Source organism: Tetranychus urticae, chromosome 1 (assembly GCF_039701765.1).
Source record: "Tetranychus urticae isolate SD_2017Ah chromosome 1, NJAU_TeUrti_SD_1.0, whole genome shotgun sequence".
Classification (NCBI taxonomy): Eukaryota; Metazoa; Arthropoda; class Arachnida; order Trombidiformes; family Tetranychidae; genus Tetranychus; species Tetranychus urticae.
The window spans coordinates 29,905,975-29,922,195 of record NC_142958.1 but is presented as its reverse complement, the minus strand read 5'-3'; the positions used below and the strand labels follow the sequence as shown (position 1 = coordinate 29,922,195).

Here is a 16,221-nt window from a genome sequence, read left to right as displayed (position 1 = left end):
ATTAACTGAATATTAGTTCAAGTAAACATTTGCCTCAATATTCAAAACTAGATTCTAGGGATTGAAGAGGAAATAAGTTCAAGACAATTCTTGTTAGGTAACTTTGACTAACCAAATTTGTCTGTGCTTCAAAAACGGTCGACTTTTTACAATTAGATTTGGGACTTAAAGAGACCAAACCGATTCGGTTAGAGAAGGAAATTTAGAATCAATTGTTTCAAGACATCAAAGTAACTCGAACTTGAAAAAACCATGATAGTGATGAACATTCTATGTTCATTGAATAAGCAAGAACCTTATTTTGCTATGAAATGTTCAACTTTGTAAGAATGCAAAATAGCTTCTTCGATAGTTTCCAGAAAAGTCGAGATTCTTTCCCTTTTAATGGCCGATGTGTGAAAGTTTTAATCAAAATTGATGTAAGTTGATGGAATGCCAAATTCCAGGTCAACTTTTTTTCTTGATTCAATATTTAGCCCTTTTGAGCTTTATTCAAATTAATTTGGCCATTTTTTCTCTTCTTTTTAGCGAAAAATTAATCAAAATTTTTTCGCTGTAATTAATCATTGAAATCTTATGGATAAATGATTTAGTCAACAATTTTCAAAAGTTAAATTACATTTTAAACAAAAGTAAATCTTGAACCTGTTAAAAATAACGATTGAACCACAATGTAACGCTATTAACCGAAATATGGCCACTTTTGTGTTGCTATTGTGGTTTGATGTGATTTAATATGTGTAAAAATAAATATTAAACTCGTTGTGAGGTTGAAAGGTTGATTGAGTTAAGATGATTAAGGACTCAATTAACTCTGGTTCAAGCTGCAACAATTAGAATCATCCATTTTGGCCATTTTTACTCTCATTTTGATTCGCTATTCAATTAATTTAATCCAATAAGCTGAATAACAAATGAATGAAAAAGAGCACAATTTATCATGAAATTTGGTTGTTTCATTAGTCTTGTTTGTGTGAATTTTGTGTCAAGTTAAAAATATGTTGAGATTATTTTGAATGGTTAATAGTGAAATGTTTTGATCAATATTTAGATACATTCATTATTAAACTAATAGAGCATTAAATTATCAAGTGAAAATGATTAAAGTGTCAGTCAAGTGAAGACAATAAAGAGTAGAAGGTAAAAATTGTGACCAAGAAACGCAAAAATGGCTCAAAATGAGGTATATTTTGAATGGTAAATTGAAACTTCGACAAACCAATAATTATCCATTCAACTGTATTGTTGATTGTTTGCACGTTTACACATGATAACAATGATTATAAAGATGATCAGTAATCATAACCATAATCAATGGTTTCAAGAAATACAAATAAAAACAAAACAAGAGATGAATAAACTCATTAACAGTAATGCATTCATAAGGAACAAACCGATTGCTTCTTCTTCACGTAAAAATACAATCAAATAACACTTTCATTTTAAGTGAAATTACGTCGATTTAACCGTTAATTGTGAATATTTTTTACCTTTAACTAAACATAATCTATATCTGAGTTTATCCACATTCAACAATTGTTTTTAACACAAACGATTAACCCAATGTTTCGAGTATTGTCTTGATATTTCGCTGGCTTTTTCCTGGTAATCTTCAAAGTCCATTATTCCCATTCAACCCATTTAATCTATTAAGATTGCTATTATTAAGATTACCATTAAAGTTGCTATTTAAGTTACCATTAGAGTTACAATTGTTGATCTTTTAATCTTGACTGTCGCTAGTCAACTAGTGAATAATTTTTTAGTTATTCAACGATTAACCAAATTGTGATTCAACTGATTTACTATTGTCTTTATCTCATTGTAAACCTGTTGAGGTTAAATGTTAATCCTAGCAGATCTCAATAATCGGGTCAGCGTTGGTTGATTTAGGAGTAAACAATTGAACGTTGGTGTTGATTGTTGCACTTCATATCTTGACAATTGTGATTTTATTGTGGCTGATTAAGCAAATGACTGTAAATCATGATAATCTTGATAGTCAGGCCATTAACGAAAAGCTGTTACCAAAGCTGTTTTAAAGGGAATATTTGAAATGGGAAAAATTAAGGACAAGATTAAATGCAAGATTAAAATTTTGAATTAAATTCAAGTTAAATTGTCAACTCACTTTGATTTAGTTTCTGGAGAATAGTTTTTCCTCGCTTTTCAAGTCAATCTTTCAGTTAACTTTACAATTACCAATTTAAGGTATAATGATGATAAAGTTGTAAAGGATTGTTCGGATAGTTGCGATCAACAATGAAAAGTAATAGTGTTTTTGGGGTGAAAAAATAGACTGTAAATCATAAGTTAAATGATTGCTTTTTTTGATTGTTGCAAGTTTTGAATGAGCCAAGATAGGTTTTTGTTGTTGGTTGATATATCATGTTAATCATCATTATTATCAACAATCAGTAACAATTACAACAGGCCGAAAAAGTCTAATCAAAATTGTAACATCATTTTGCCGAAGCAGAATCGAGAAGATCTTATTAAAGAGTTAAAATCTTTTCTTCCTTTCAAAATTAAATCAGGTCAATTAAAGGTCTGACTTTCTCTTGATCATAATCATCATTATAATCAGAATCATCATCAGACTTGAACATCATGTAATCTCTTTAAACCAGTTGGATGATATATAAATACATATATATATATATAAATATAAATATATATATATCAAATTAAATGATCAAAGATGCGAAAAAAGGATGATTTATGTCTGATTGACTTTAAACACAGCATGAAATTTGGTTTCACTGGACGGAACAAAAAAAGGAACCATTTTGATGATGATATTTAAATGATTATTAAACCATAAAAATCATTTCTTATGTTCAATTTAATCAACCTTAAACAATCAGTTAATCACGGTTAGTCCTTTTAACTGGATCCAGCCTTTTATTAATTCCACTCGTGTTGTAATGTTCTGTTGATCCTATCATTTACTTAATAGTAATAATGATATTAATGTATTATTAACAGCAGCAACAAGCCCAACATGATCCAAGTTATTGATGATTGAAAGCAACAATGTAATGATGAAAGTTGATTGTAAATTAATTTTGTTTACAATTAAGATGCCAATAATTAACAAGCTTTTGACCAGTAAACAGATAATCACAAGCAGCATCATAGCGAATCAAAGCCAAAATTGTTATTGCTATTGTATTCAAGCCATCTACTGATCCCTTTATTGGTAATTAATTGTTCCCATCAACTAATTGATTGCATTTTTCCTTCTTTCTCTTTACAGATGAAACTATGCGGATGTACAGTTACTTTTATCGAAAGGTAATTATTCACTCAATTTGCATTATTCCTCTTGATTATAATAATGGCGATGAATATGGATTTGTCAAGATTACGGTCAACTTTGACAATATCTAACACGCACTGTGTACAAGAGAAGCTTTGACTGTAAGATCGAAGTAAAATATTTGTGTCATGATTATTTCAAGTTGAAACAGGCAATTATATTGCAATCTCATTGGAATGTGTCCATTTTTGTCAACATCTACTCCGTCTAATATTACTTGAGTGCATATTCACCAGAAGATAAATTATTGGAAATAATTCATTATGATGAGAGTGACCGTCTTTTTAATCTTGACCATCCTGTGAGTCAGCTTTTTACTTGATAGATTTTAAATGGTAAACAGCGAACTGTTGGAGAAACAAAGATTAGAATGAATGACTCTGGATTTTCCAAAAAAGATGATGATTGAATAAGTATATTATGATTTACTTGATGCAAGTCAAATAACAGTTGTAGATGATAAGTTGTAGGTCAGATGGGTCCAATTAAGATCCTATTACCTAAGAATTTGAATCCATAGTTTTTAGATGACTGTAAGATGATAACGGTGATGATATGAACCAAGAAAATGATCAAACTTTTCAAAGTTGAGATCTTAAACAATCTAATCCACTTGGTTTGACCTCTTTTGCTTGCCTTTATTTGATCGTTCACTCCCAGGTTTCCTTTATTTGCTTATTTATTCATGTCAGCTATCTATGGGCCGAGTTTGAAGGACCTGGGTTATGTAGTTTCTGGACCGGTAGGACGTATCTTGTAGGTCTTTGCTTGCGCTCAGACTAATTATAATAATAATTACAGCTCCAAGTCTCTTTCTCTTTTTTCTTTCTCTTTGTAATTGGGCATCTTCAAGGCAAGTAATGGCAAGTTTATTGGTAAGAGGCTGTAAGGAAGAGAAGAGAAAAGTTGAGTTAAAAAAAAAAAGAAATCAAAGTTAGTTGCAAGCAAAAAAGTTCACCTCAAGTTTTGCATAAATTATGGCAAAATTCACATTGACTTTTTGGTGGAACCACCTTTATCAATAAAAAATATAATTCTTGCAAATCTTGCAGAAATCTTGAAGAGAAAGGTGAAATTAATCTTCCAACTTCTTGCTTAAGCCATGTAGATACAAAAAAAAACGTTAACCAACCAGTTTCTTTGGGTAAACTTTTAAGTTAATGTTAAACTTAATTTAAGTTCAATTTTTTTTGCTTTGCTTAACTGCTGTATTACCAATTGATTACAGTTATACATACAGAAACCGGTTACTTGTACAGTCTTCTTGATTGTTATTCACTTTTGTTTTTATCAGCCAGGGTTAACAAAAGCACTTGAGGTAACACATCAAGTCCAAGATTAGCCACATTAAAAACATTTATTGGCCAAAGAATTACATTTGACCAACCAATAATTCTTGCCAGATGTATTCCATTTAAACAGCAGCATACAGTTTAACTAGAGGATTAACTGGCATGATAATTTTACGTTTTCTGTTTCCTTAAAACGCGATCACTTGAGAGTGCCAAAAGTTGATTAAGCTTATTGGTCATCAACATTCTTGTCCCCATAAGATGCTTCAGAACCCAAATTTTTTCTTCCAAGTAAAGGTCCAAGTTGCTTTGAGTAAGTTAATACTGGTTAATCATTGAGTAAGCTCTAATTCATCGATTGAGTCCACTTGAACAAAACGGTTAAACATTCAAACTGTTACAGCACTTATTAGACCAATTATTAAACCAATTATTAAACCAATTGTAGCATATTGTAGGTACAAAGAGCGACTCGACATGGATTGATTATGACAATTAACCAAAGAAAGCTAATCAAAAGATTAAACACCAAACCATGATTTGACCAGGAAAAGGCTGAAGCAGCAATAAAAAAACACATGGAAATGAGTTGCGGGTTAACTACGCAGCAGAAGTAACTTACTTAATCCAAACCATTTAATTGAACACATTAATGAAAAAAACTTGAAAACAGATGACAGTTGATTGACAGTGTCGATTGTTTCAATCAAACAAATTTTCTTTGATTAAATGTTTAAAATTAAAAATAAAGCTTCTAAAAAAGCTTCTGAAATAAAAAAAGAGGGAAACGCAAAGACAAAAAAACGCTTAGTCAAGGGGTTGTATAATAATTAAGATCGTCAATAAGCATACTGGGTGGATAAAAAATAAAGGGAAAAGGGGTTCGGTTTAATGTGCTCAGTCTTACTATTTAAAATGTAGACAAACCAAATTTGTCTTCTGAGCAACAAAAGGGGGTGCTTTCCCCTACCCACAATTTTTTATCCACCGAGTAATTTTAAAATTGAAAAATTGTCCGTTTTAATCAAATTACATCCCAATTGAACCCAATTAGATTTACCAAAATGGTTAAATCAAAATCCCAATGGTATCAATGAAAATGAGAAGCCAAAATATAGACATTTACGGGTCAATGGTCAAACATTAACAAAATAAACAATAAGACAATTTCATCTCCTATTAACACTATCATAATGATCATCATAATCATTACAATAATCAACATTTCCATCATTACTACCTTTTTTTAAGAAATGGTTGTTTGTAATGACAATAATTATTAACAAGCAACTTGGAGTAATTTAAACAAGCCTGTAACAATACAAGTGATAATAATGGCCATAACCATAACCATAAATGTGATGAAAGATTCATGAGCATTTTCAGTGTCCATTTCAAGTTCATTGTTATCGGTCAAATTGAATTTCCATCATTGAAGTATTGAAGAGCAACAAAAAAAATTGCTGATGATAATGATGATGAAGTAAAGAGGCAAAACATGATAACGGTAGTTGACAGGTAAAGACTTGAAAAGGTGAAACACATTTGAAAAGGTCATCACAATGATAATGATACAAACTTGTGATGATATTAACAGTTGAAGCTATTTTTTTCACATCTATTAACAATTCAGACAGTTATTCATCTATCAATGGTGTCTAATGATATCTAATGGTGTTTTGCATTTACAAGACAAAGGAGAACAGGTTTCAACTGAAGTTAACTCTGAAAAATCTGACTTTTCTTTCGGTGTTAACATGTTACCTAATGGCCATTGATCTCGTTGAATAACCATTTCAATCGGTAACAGCATCAACGATATAATCAACTGTTATAATCATTATTATGTAAATACAATCTTTTAGTTTGAAAAGCTTTCCCTTGTTGCGACCGAAAGTATATCTTTGTGATTGTGATCAATGTTTATCACTTTCATCTTTTAATTACTCCATTTTATCACTAAATTGTCGTTGGACTAAAGGAACAATATTGATTGAAGATTTAGGTGAAAGGTGAACCTTTTTTTGGATTGTTTTATCTTTTCAATTTGCGTTTGAATTATCATCTTTTCATGTTTAACCTCAAATGGTTAAGTTAATTGTATCAGGTGTGTGTGTGTTTTAATTTACATTCAACTGAACCTCTTTTGTTTGCTATTATTAACACAGTTTATGTGTGTAATCAAGATGATTTGTGATTTAAAAAAGGTTGGTTTGTTGATACCAATAGATAGTTAATTGTTCACGTTTCAATTTATGCCTCGCGAAAAGCCAAAAAAAGGTTATTAAAATTAGCTGTTAACCAAAGTCGAAACCAGATTTCATATTAACCTCAACAATCGAATAAAAATGGTCACTTTAAAAATCGATTTCAAATGGTTAAGTTTTCCTTTCAAGCTTAACAAGCAGACTCTCGATGACTGATCCATAAAAGACCCAAATCATCCATGAAAAACCATTGTTAAAATGAGAAAACCTAAAAATAAAATGTAAACTCAATCTAAAACAGAACGAAGTTTAACTTTGAAAGCGATTTCATCCAAAACTGTCGATCAAACAAGCGCTCCTAAAGTTCATCAGAGCTCAAGCCATGAAATCAAACTGAACAAAATATTTCCCTCTTTTCAATGCTTTAGAATATGGATTCTGTTAGAACATGATTTTCTCAGAAATCTCAATTGCTAGGGAACGAATCTTATTTTTCGACTCTTTAGTCGAATTATTTAGTCGAAGTTACATTTGGTTGCAAAATTTCTGATATAACACTTTTACCTCAGCTATAAAAATGATTGACCGTAAGTCTTTCTATCGAGTAAGATACATTGAATTCAAAAAGAGCTGAATTCTTGATGGAAAAAGCATCATCAGATAGGAAATCCTAAAATTAAAATCTTAGCTTTTGTCAAATCGATAAGATTCACTTTGGGATGAAAAAGCTTTTCTTTAAGAAACATAAAAATTTTGAGTTGAAAGTTGACCCTTTGTTGGTTGCTAGAGCATAAAACTGATTCCATTTGTTGAATTGAAAAGTTTCTCTGGACAATCGAGTTCAAAATTGAAACTCAGATCTTCCTTTTATAAAGTTGAGGAACCAGATTTCACCAAACTCTACTAACTATTTATTGTTATCCTTTAGTATTGTTATTTACTCGAAGACAAAGTTTTACATAAAAATCCTGATCCAACAATGAAACATCAACCTGGATAACAATGTTTTCCCCAAGACTAAATGTTAATGAAGTCTGGCTTTTCCCCAGCCTCTATCTTCATGAATTTTTCAGCGATTTTAATTCTAAGGTGAAATCTCTCACTTTTGTTGTACTTGAATTAAGGCTGTAATTTAGTTCTAGAACCCGCTCGGCCACAATTCGGACACAAAATTTGATACATTGACTTAGTTCGGTTTAATTGTCATCGTTGCCAGAGCTAATCTTTCAGTTTATTGTTAAATTGTAAACAGACTTTCGGTTTGTCTCATGTTTCCTCATTTTAATTATTGATTGTTTTCACCTCAAATTAACCCAATGATATCCTCGATAATCAAAATTAAGTGTTACTTGAGATCATTTTTCACTTTATTACATCTTTTGCTCCCAGTCAATTGACCTTAACCATAATAAATAATGGCAAACAATAAAGTGGGTTAATATTGGGTGAACCAGAAAAAAAGGTAAACGTAAAAATATCTAAATTGAAAGATGAAAATGAAAACAAATATCATCATGAACAGATACATTTCTTTCTCTCTCTCATGAAGACTGGGAATGAAGAAATATTAGACATTTTATTGAAACTCAGTGACCTTTACAAATGTCAATATGCATATAATAATGATGATGAAAATGTTTCCATTAATAAATGGATCAACAGAGAAACTAAAATCTCTGGTTTCCACCAGTGATTATTTATTTCTTGCCACTGAATTGTTATAACATTATTTGAAAAATATTTTCACCAATTCATTGTTCACCTCTTTTATTATTATTATCATTATTATTCACAAACGGAAATTGACTTGATAAACAAGTGTAAACATTATGACATGAAAAATAGCTATTTCAACTTGTGACAAAATATGAACAGTAATCAACGAGAAAACATGATAAAATTACAATATTATCTAATGATAAATGAATGTCAAATAAACAAAGGTAAAAGGTATCAACAAGATTTATCAATGTAAATGGAAATCATTTTTTTGCTCAAAAAAGGTTATTATTTTAAAACGATGGAAATGCTGACAGAAACGAAACTCGGATTTTCCAATGAAATGGCCAACATTCGAGATTCATTTCGATTCCATTGGAAATCAAAGTCTCTTTTCAAATCGAATCATGAAGATATTAGGAATTGGAACTTTGATCTTGGAAATTAGAAAATTTGGAAATTCTTTTAGAAAAATTTTTAAATTTTGCTCTGGAAAAGGATTCAAACTTTCGTTTCATCAATTTCATGATCGATTGAGGATCAGAACGAATCGATCATTTTTGAGTGAGTTTTGAGTACAGATGAGATCATTTTACACATTTCAGGAAATGTCTGACAGAGAATCTGAAAAATCATATTCCAATAATGCATCGACTATTTTGCCTACTGATTTGTCACCAATTAAGGGAACTGCTTCACTCCCACTCAGTGAATATTGAACTTTAAAATTTAGACTAAAGTTTTGCAAGTTTGTCCATTAAATTCATTATTCAAAAAAATTTCTGCTCTTGTTTGAGTCAAATTGGTTGAATCTATTCTGTTCATCCATTAATTGTTGTGTTCATTTATTTACATGGTAAAAGAAGGGAATTGAAGAATTCCAAGATGAATCTCTCAAGTTACCTCAGTAAAGATGCGAGGACAGCTAAGGTAATCAACGAGAATCGTTGAGAAGCTAGTAAATATTTGAAATACCAAAATAAAGGCATTCGTTAAACTGAAGGTAAAAGATCAATAGGCTGGTGAATGGAGATAAATTGAGTTGCACAGATTTGTTTATTCAACAGTTTATAGTGAAAACTCAGTAAACTCAGTGATTATCTTAATTTTTAATTTCTATCGATAATAATTCTCAACAATTCTTAGTCTTCTTATGAACTCAATTCCAACATTGTTGCAATACAGAGTTGAATCTCATCTCAAATCTAACCTTTCATTTTAACAACCAAATCTCATTCAAAGACTTGATTCAACTTTAAAATGAATTTTTCTCATTGAAATCAGATTTACTTGTCTAGACTGAACTCCAACTGAACCCTTTCTTAAATCGTCCAGAATTTCCATCCTTTCATCAACTTAATCCTGATTGAGTTTTCATGTTTGTCCAAAAGATGTTAATGACTTTTTCATTTGAAATTTTTCATCATTTCTAGCAACAAAGAGACAAAATAATGCTCAAAGTCAACCTCAAAAAGGAGTGGACAATGATTGTAACTGAACTTCATGAAGAAGACTGACTTTCTGATTCTTGTTCATTAATTTTATCAATAATTAGATTAATTAAAGAGAAAGGATGAAAAAAAGTTGAATCGAATAAATAATTGGGTGAAAAAGTGATTTGCAAATTTTAAAAATAGTTGAACGAAAATGAGGAAAAGAAGGAAAAAAATTGTGAATCCAAAAATTCCTAAACTGATGGACTTGGAATTGATGATTACAAGTAAAAGTGATAAGGTTGACATAATTTTAATGATGATACATCAATGTAATAATATTGGTGAACCAGGTAAAGCTTTTATTATTACTTTACCTTTTATTTTTATATAGTTTAATGATAACCTTTTCTGTATCATGTAAAGCCTTTTAAAAACTCATGCGCTGAATCACCAATTCAGTTGAGTTTTCAGATTGAACATTGTTTTTTTGAACATCGCCATTCTACCTTTACTGAACATCATAGGTACATCATCAACATCATTATCATCCTTTCATCATCTTCATCACCATCATTAAGAGTGAACACTTTAAAATCAATTTAAATTTTTCCAAAATTTGTTGTTCTTTTTGTAAACAGAGAAATGTTTTATTTTACAATTTTGTACAAAAATTTTGATTGAGCAAAAATTCAATCAAAAAGTCAATAAGTCTACCTTTTGAATAAAGTGCTCAACATTTGAATCTCTTGGATTATCCATTTTCTTAGTGAATTGAGTTGATGTAAAAGTTTCATCTTTTTTCAGCTTTTCTTTGAGCTTTGATACTCTTCAACTTGGAGTAACCATTTTCCCTCTCAAAGTGTTAGCTATCGTTGAATGGTGTCTTCAAAGAGCAAGCACGGGTCCAGCTTCTTTCCCATCTAATGGTGACCCTGATCGGACCCAGTGTCCGTCAGGTCAACCATTGAAACCAACCTTTGCCACTGTTTCACCTTCAGCTGTATCAACAGCCAAGGCAAAAGCCTTAGCCTCAACAATCCAAACAAGTGCAACAACAACCTCACCACAAAAGGTTAACAATGAAAATGCTCAACATGTAAGTGAATAAAATTTACATTCAAATGTCAATGATTGTTAACATTTGCTCAAGGCTCTAAGACTTGATTCCTATTCCTAAATGAAATCAGATGAATAATAGAAGAGCAACTTGTCCAATTAGAGAAACTTAGAAAAGTTGAAAGATTGGACAAACTGTTGACCACTCAATGAAAGTGAGCATAAAAATTTCCAATAAAATATTCTGATCGATCAACTTTTATTCAGTTTAATTATTTTCATCAAAATGACATCTTATGTAATCTCTTCACCAATGAACAAATTTCCAATCATTTTTTGCTTCTCTTTAGTTTCATCAAATTACGTGAATCTGCAATAGTTCAGTTACTTTCAGAGTTTTCCCTTTTTTATTAATATCTACAACTTTAGTTACTGCAAGTTGATCCTGATGGATGACATTTTTAATTGTTATCTGATCATGTTTTGTGAGATTAAAATAAAATCCAAACAGCAATGTTGACCAATTTCAGGGAAAAGCATATTATTTTACATTATTACTTCACTAACAAGTTGACCACTTCGACTAAATTGATGACAAACTTTTCCATGTAAATTGAATGATTCCGGTCAATCAAATGAACAATAATGTTTCCAAAAGTTGATCTAAATGAATATTCCATTAGAGTCTTCTCATGAAACCATCCTTATAATCACTGATAAGTGCCCAGCACAGAGATATATCTCAAGCTGAACATTTCAATTTGGTGAAAAAAGCAATTAAAAAATTCTGAATGAACATTAAAACCTTTTATGAGAAAAGCAAATTTTTGAAAATGCTAATTGACAATGAATTGAACCTTTGAAACCTCTCACAATATCGCATTACCTGTCCTTGCTGAAGGTAACTCAATTATTGTCTCTAAAGTTGACTTCAATGAAACAAATGTTGATATGAAATCGCAAAACTGTCCAATCAATTAAAAGCATTTTTATATTTTGCTGTTTTTTTTCATTCAAATTGTGATTCCATGAAATTGGCTGTTTACGTCAATCCTGGGAATGAATACCAATAATGTAATAAACGATAAATGATACTGAAAATGATGAAATGGTCAACAGACAAAAGAGTTAAATTTGTAAACCTTACGAGTATTAAACTGGTTTAATGGATACCTTAACCAACTGACCCATAATGTTAAATGAGACTTATTATTGTTGGGAAAGTCAATCAGAGAAACTTGAATAACAATAATAATAACACCATTGATATGCATGGTTGATATGAATGTTTCATTCTGTATGATAATCATTAGACTGTAGTCATTGGTAACCTTGATTAGGAGTGGGTCAAGGAGTGTTTCAGGATTGTCTATTTATTGTCACATTGTATTATTATCAAGAATCTTTTTTTTTTGTTATATTTTTCATTTTCTCATCTTCTTCTCAACCTTTTCATGTGTACAATTTTACTGATTAATGCTGATAGTAAATTTATAAATGATTGAAGATGATGATCAAGATGAGATGGGTGTGTGTCTCAGATGAGACAAAATACGAAAAAAAAAGGTTTTCTTTTATTTCACCATTTAAACTCAATTTATAGATGTATTAATGTTGATCAGAATTGCATGAGAAGAGTCAAGAATTTTTCTGCTCTTTTCAAGGTTTTCAATGTTATGTTAATTTTGTTACCTCAAGACTTTTCATTGTAACGATTGTTATTATGGGTGGATTAGATTAACTTTTTAACAGCAACAAAAGACGATTAAACAATGGATTATTGATTATTATTGATATTACCTTTTCTCAGTTTTAACCCTTTTCCAAGTGTTAAGGCGATTCAATGTTCAACTTTTTACGAAAATGCATTTTCTCGACTTTCGTCACTTCTTTCGAGATTGCTTTTCACATTTCCGTAAGTTTTTTTTTGCAGGAAAAATGTCTCGATTGATAATTTAATTTAATATTAGTTACAGTTAACTGGAATGATACAGCCTCGGGCTGAGAAGATAATCAGTGAAAGTAAAGATGATCAGGAAAGAAGAGGAAAGAAGCTAAATTGAATGATGAACATGATTCTGTTAAGGAAATGAACAATATGATAACACTTGGTTTAACATCAATTCAATGGTTGCATATTTTAAGGTTAATTCATCAATGATTCAATTAATTGTTGCCTTTTTTTGTTCTGCTATTTTTGTGTCACAGATGAGATAAAATGAGTTTTGATAAAAGATGAAATTGAAACTTTTTCAAGTTTCCGTTTTTCAAATGTAAAGTCACTTTTTTGTGCTTGCAAAGTTGGACAGTTTCAGATTTACTCAGCTTCAAGTTGCATGAATTTTTGGTTTTGTTTCATTTTGCAGTTCATTTAAATTGGCTAAAGGTTGAGCAGAAGTTTCAATAATTGATTATTTTCATCATGCATGCTGAGTAAGCATATTGTGGCATTTGTTGAAAAATTTAAGTTACATTACATTCAATTTTGACTTAACTTAAAGGTTTGTACCAAGTTTGGTCGACGGAAAATCGATCACATTTATTTCAATGTTCATGTAATTGTTGCCCTCTAACAAGTTGAAAAATTGATGTTAATTCAAATGAAGATTTACAATTTCGTCTATGATGAGTAAATATGAATCATGATATCATTGAGGGTTTGGTTATTTGGAGCCTGAATGGATTAGACAGTTTATTTGAAAATATCCTTAAAGTGGTTTTATGGTCAACCTAGTTGAGCTCATTTCATTACCAGTTGGTTGGCTTGATACAAACTCAATCTTTAATTGTTTCTATTGATGGTTACTTTGACGACGCAGGTTGACCTAAACTCTGTAAAATATGTGAATTTCAGTCGAGTATGAAATCAGTTTGCAATTAACTTTTTTCCTAATAGTTACAAGCTTAACAAGAGTTGGACCTTATCTGGTTAACCTTACTTTACAGTTCAATGTTTTGCATTATCATCGTGACAAGAGACTGACAAGACTTGACCATCGTTGAGACTTCAACTTGATTTCAATCAATTTAAGTTGTCTTTAAAGTGGACTAATTTGTCCAAGAATGAGAAGTGTTTTTACGAGTTTTCTTGAACCAAAAATAGATGGAAGCACAAATAATATCGTTATCATTTCGTTACACTTTTTGTTGAGCATTTTATCGTAAAGTTGTGGTCGCATCAGATTGAAGCATATGAACCATGCAAATGATTGTAAATATTGCACCATTTTGGATAACAATGTGAAAAACGCAAACTAATGATGAACTTTTTCACGATAAACTTGATTCTCAAGTAGAACTGTTTGGGTTGATAAATTTTCAAATAAACATTATCATTAGTCAATAGAGAGATGATAATGATGCTGATAATGAGGTTCAGGGGAAGAAGAGTGATCAAGTTTACCATTAAAAAGTGAGAGAAAGTGAAACTTGTAAATAATGAAAAGTAAATCACTTTACCAATGAATTATCATTTTCCCTTGAATTACGATTTCTATTCACAATTTATTCTACTTCATTTTTTTTAAATATTTAATGATGGTTAAAGTAAAGATGGTGATGTTGATGAGAAAAAAAGAGAAGAAGATGAAAAAAAAACTTTTTTTTCTCCCAAAAAGTTGAGTTATTTCTTATATCATGTGAAAAATATTAAATCAAATGGTTAACCTTTTTTTGATACTTTTGCCAGAAAAAAAAAGTTTACTTTTTCTTGAAATGCATTTTGTGTTTTGCTTGGTTGCCACTCTTCATATTTTCACTGTCATTATTTGTTTCACTTGAAATTTCATGAAATTATGGTGTAAAAACAGGTTAATATTTTGATAACATTAACTCTTTCAGCTTATTGGAATCAATGATGAACAATAATCGATTTTACAGTCAACAATCGATCTTTTTGAATCGATTCTCATCAATCGATTTTCGACGAAATTTTGATCAATTTATTTCAATTAGTTCGGATTATTGACTTCAGTTGAACCTTTTTGGTCAAAATTGACGATCTCGACCTTAGATGTTAGCAATCGATTGTTACCGATTTATATCGATTATTAGTGATTTTTGTCGATTTTTAAAGATCGCTCAACAATCGATTGATGATTCGTGATAAAAATTGTTCAATTAATTGCTAAAAATAGTTTAACTAATTTAATCATTTAGTTGTTAATGATCAATTTGCATATTGAGATGATTTATTTTCTGGGAAAACGAAGATATAAAATCGATATTCTAAGTATCGACATGAATCGATTATTAAACATCACTGTATTCAATTAACTAAATGAATCAGTTGATCTCTTATTGCTTCTTGTTGCAATTAAATATGTAAACTGAAGCAAATTGATTTGGACCAACAATTGACTCACCAATGAAAATTAGATGTTGGTTTCAATGAACTTGAATTTCACCTGAAAAGGCAACAATCACATGAAAAGACAGCTCAAAACATTGACAATCAAAGTAGATTAAAATTTTGTCAACTTGATTACATATGATTGGTGCAAAATAATGGGTTTTCATGAGCAATAATTAGCAATCAATTTGAAGGCAAATTAAGATGATTACAACAATAAACACTGTCAATGTTTGTGCATTAAAATGTTTACCAACAAAATGAGCAAATGAAAGTGTCTAATTAAATTTATCCGTTCAAATTGGTTATCATTAAGGTTGACACTTGCAAAAAACAAACAAAACAAGGAAAGACAAAAGATTCAGGTAAAAGATTCATCAAATGAATCTCTGTTTGAGTGAAAAAAAAGACACACAAATCTGAGGTAACAATTGAAAATAAACAAAGCTCAAGATTGAACAAAAAGTACAATCTCATACAAAATACATTACACCAATGATTTTCAATCAACTGATTCAAAACCTTTTCTTACCTTCAACTCACTCTTTAACTTTCATTATTACGTATCTCACCTTGATACTTATCATCATCATCATCATAATAATAAACAGTGGCAACAACAAGAATCATCTTAACTCTCTCTCTCAATTCACATCTCATTGTCATTTTCAAATGAAAAGTGTTGGACTATTTTTGCAATTGTTACTGATTGATAAAGTGTTAGACAACCTTGTTTATTACCTGATCATCTTTCCCATCATCAATGACAGTGTTGATCATCATTCCGAATCATCATCACCATTACCAATAAAATTATCAACACTTTATCAACATACAA

General features: G+C 30.3%; 1 long non-coding RNA gene across 2 annotated transcripts; it reads right to left on the bottom strand.

The window, feature by feature from the left end:
* Positions 1 to 1,167: 1,167 nt before the first annotated feature.
* On the bottom strand, positions 1,168 to 5,416 carry LOC112538787 (uncharacterized). Of its 2 annotated transcripts, none has more exons than XR_003082135.2 (5): positions 5,237 to 5,377; positions 4,455 to 5,169; positions 3,823 to 4,205; positions 2,132 to 3,669; positions 1,168 to 2,033 (listed from the first exon to the last, which is right to left on the bottom strand). It is a non-coding gene; the product is annotated as an uncharacterized LOC112538787 (long non-coding RNA). The 2 variants fall into 2 exon arrangements; XR_003082136.2 differs by having other exon boundaries at positions 1,936 to 2,033; positions 3,752 to 4,205; positions 5,237 to 5,416.
* Positions 5,417 to 16,221: the final 10,805 nt, after the last annotated feature.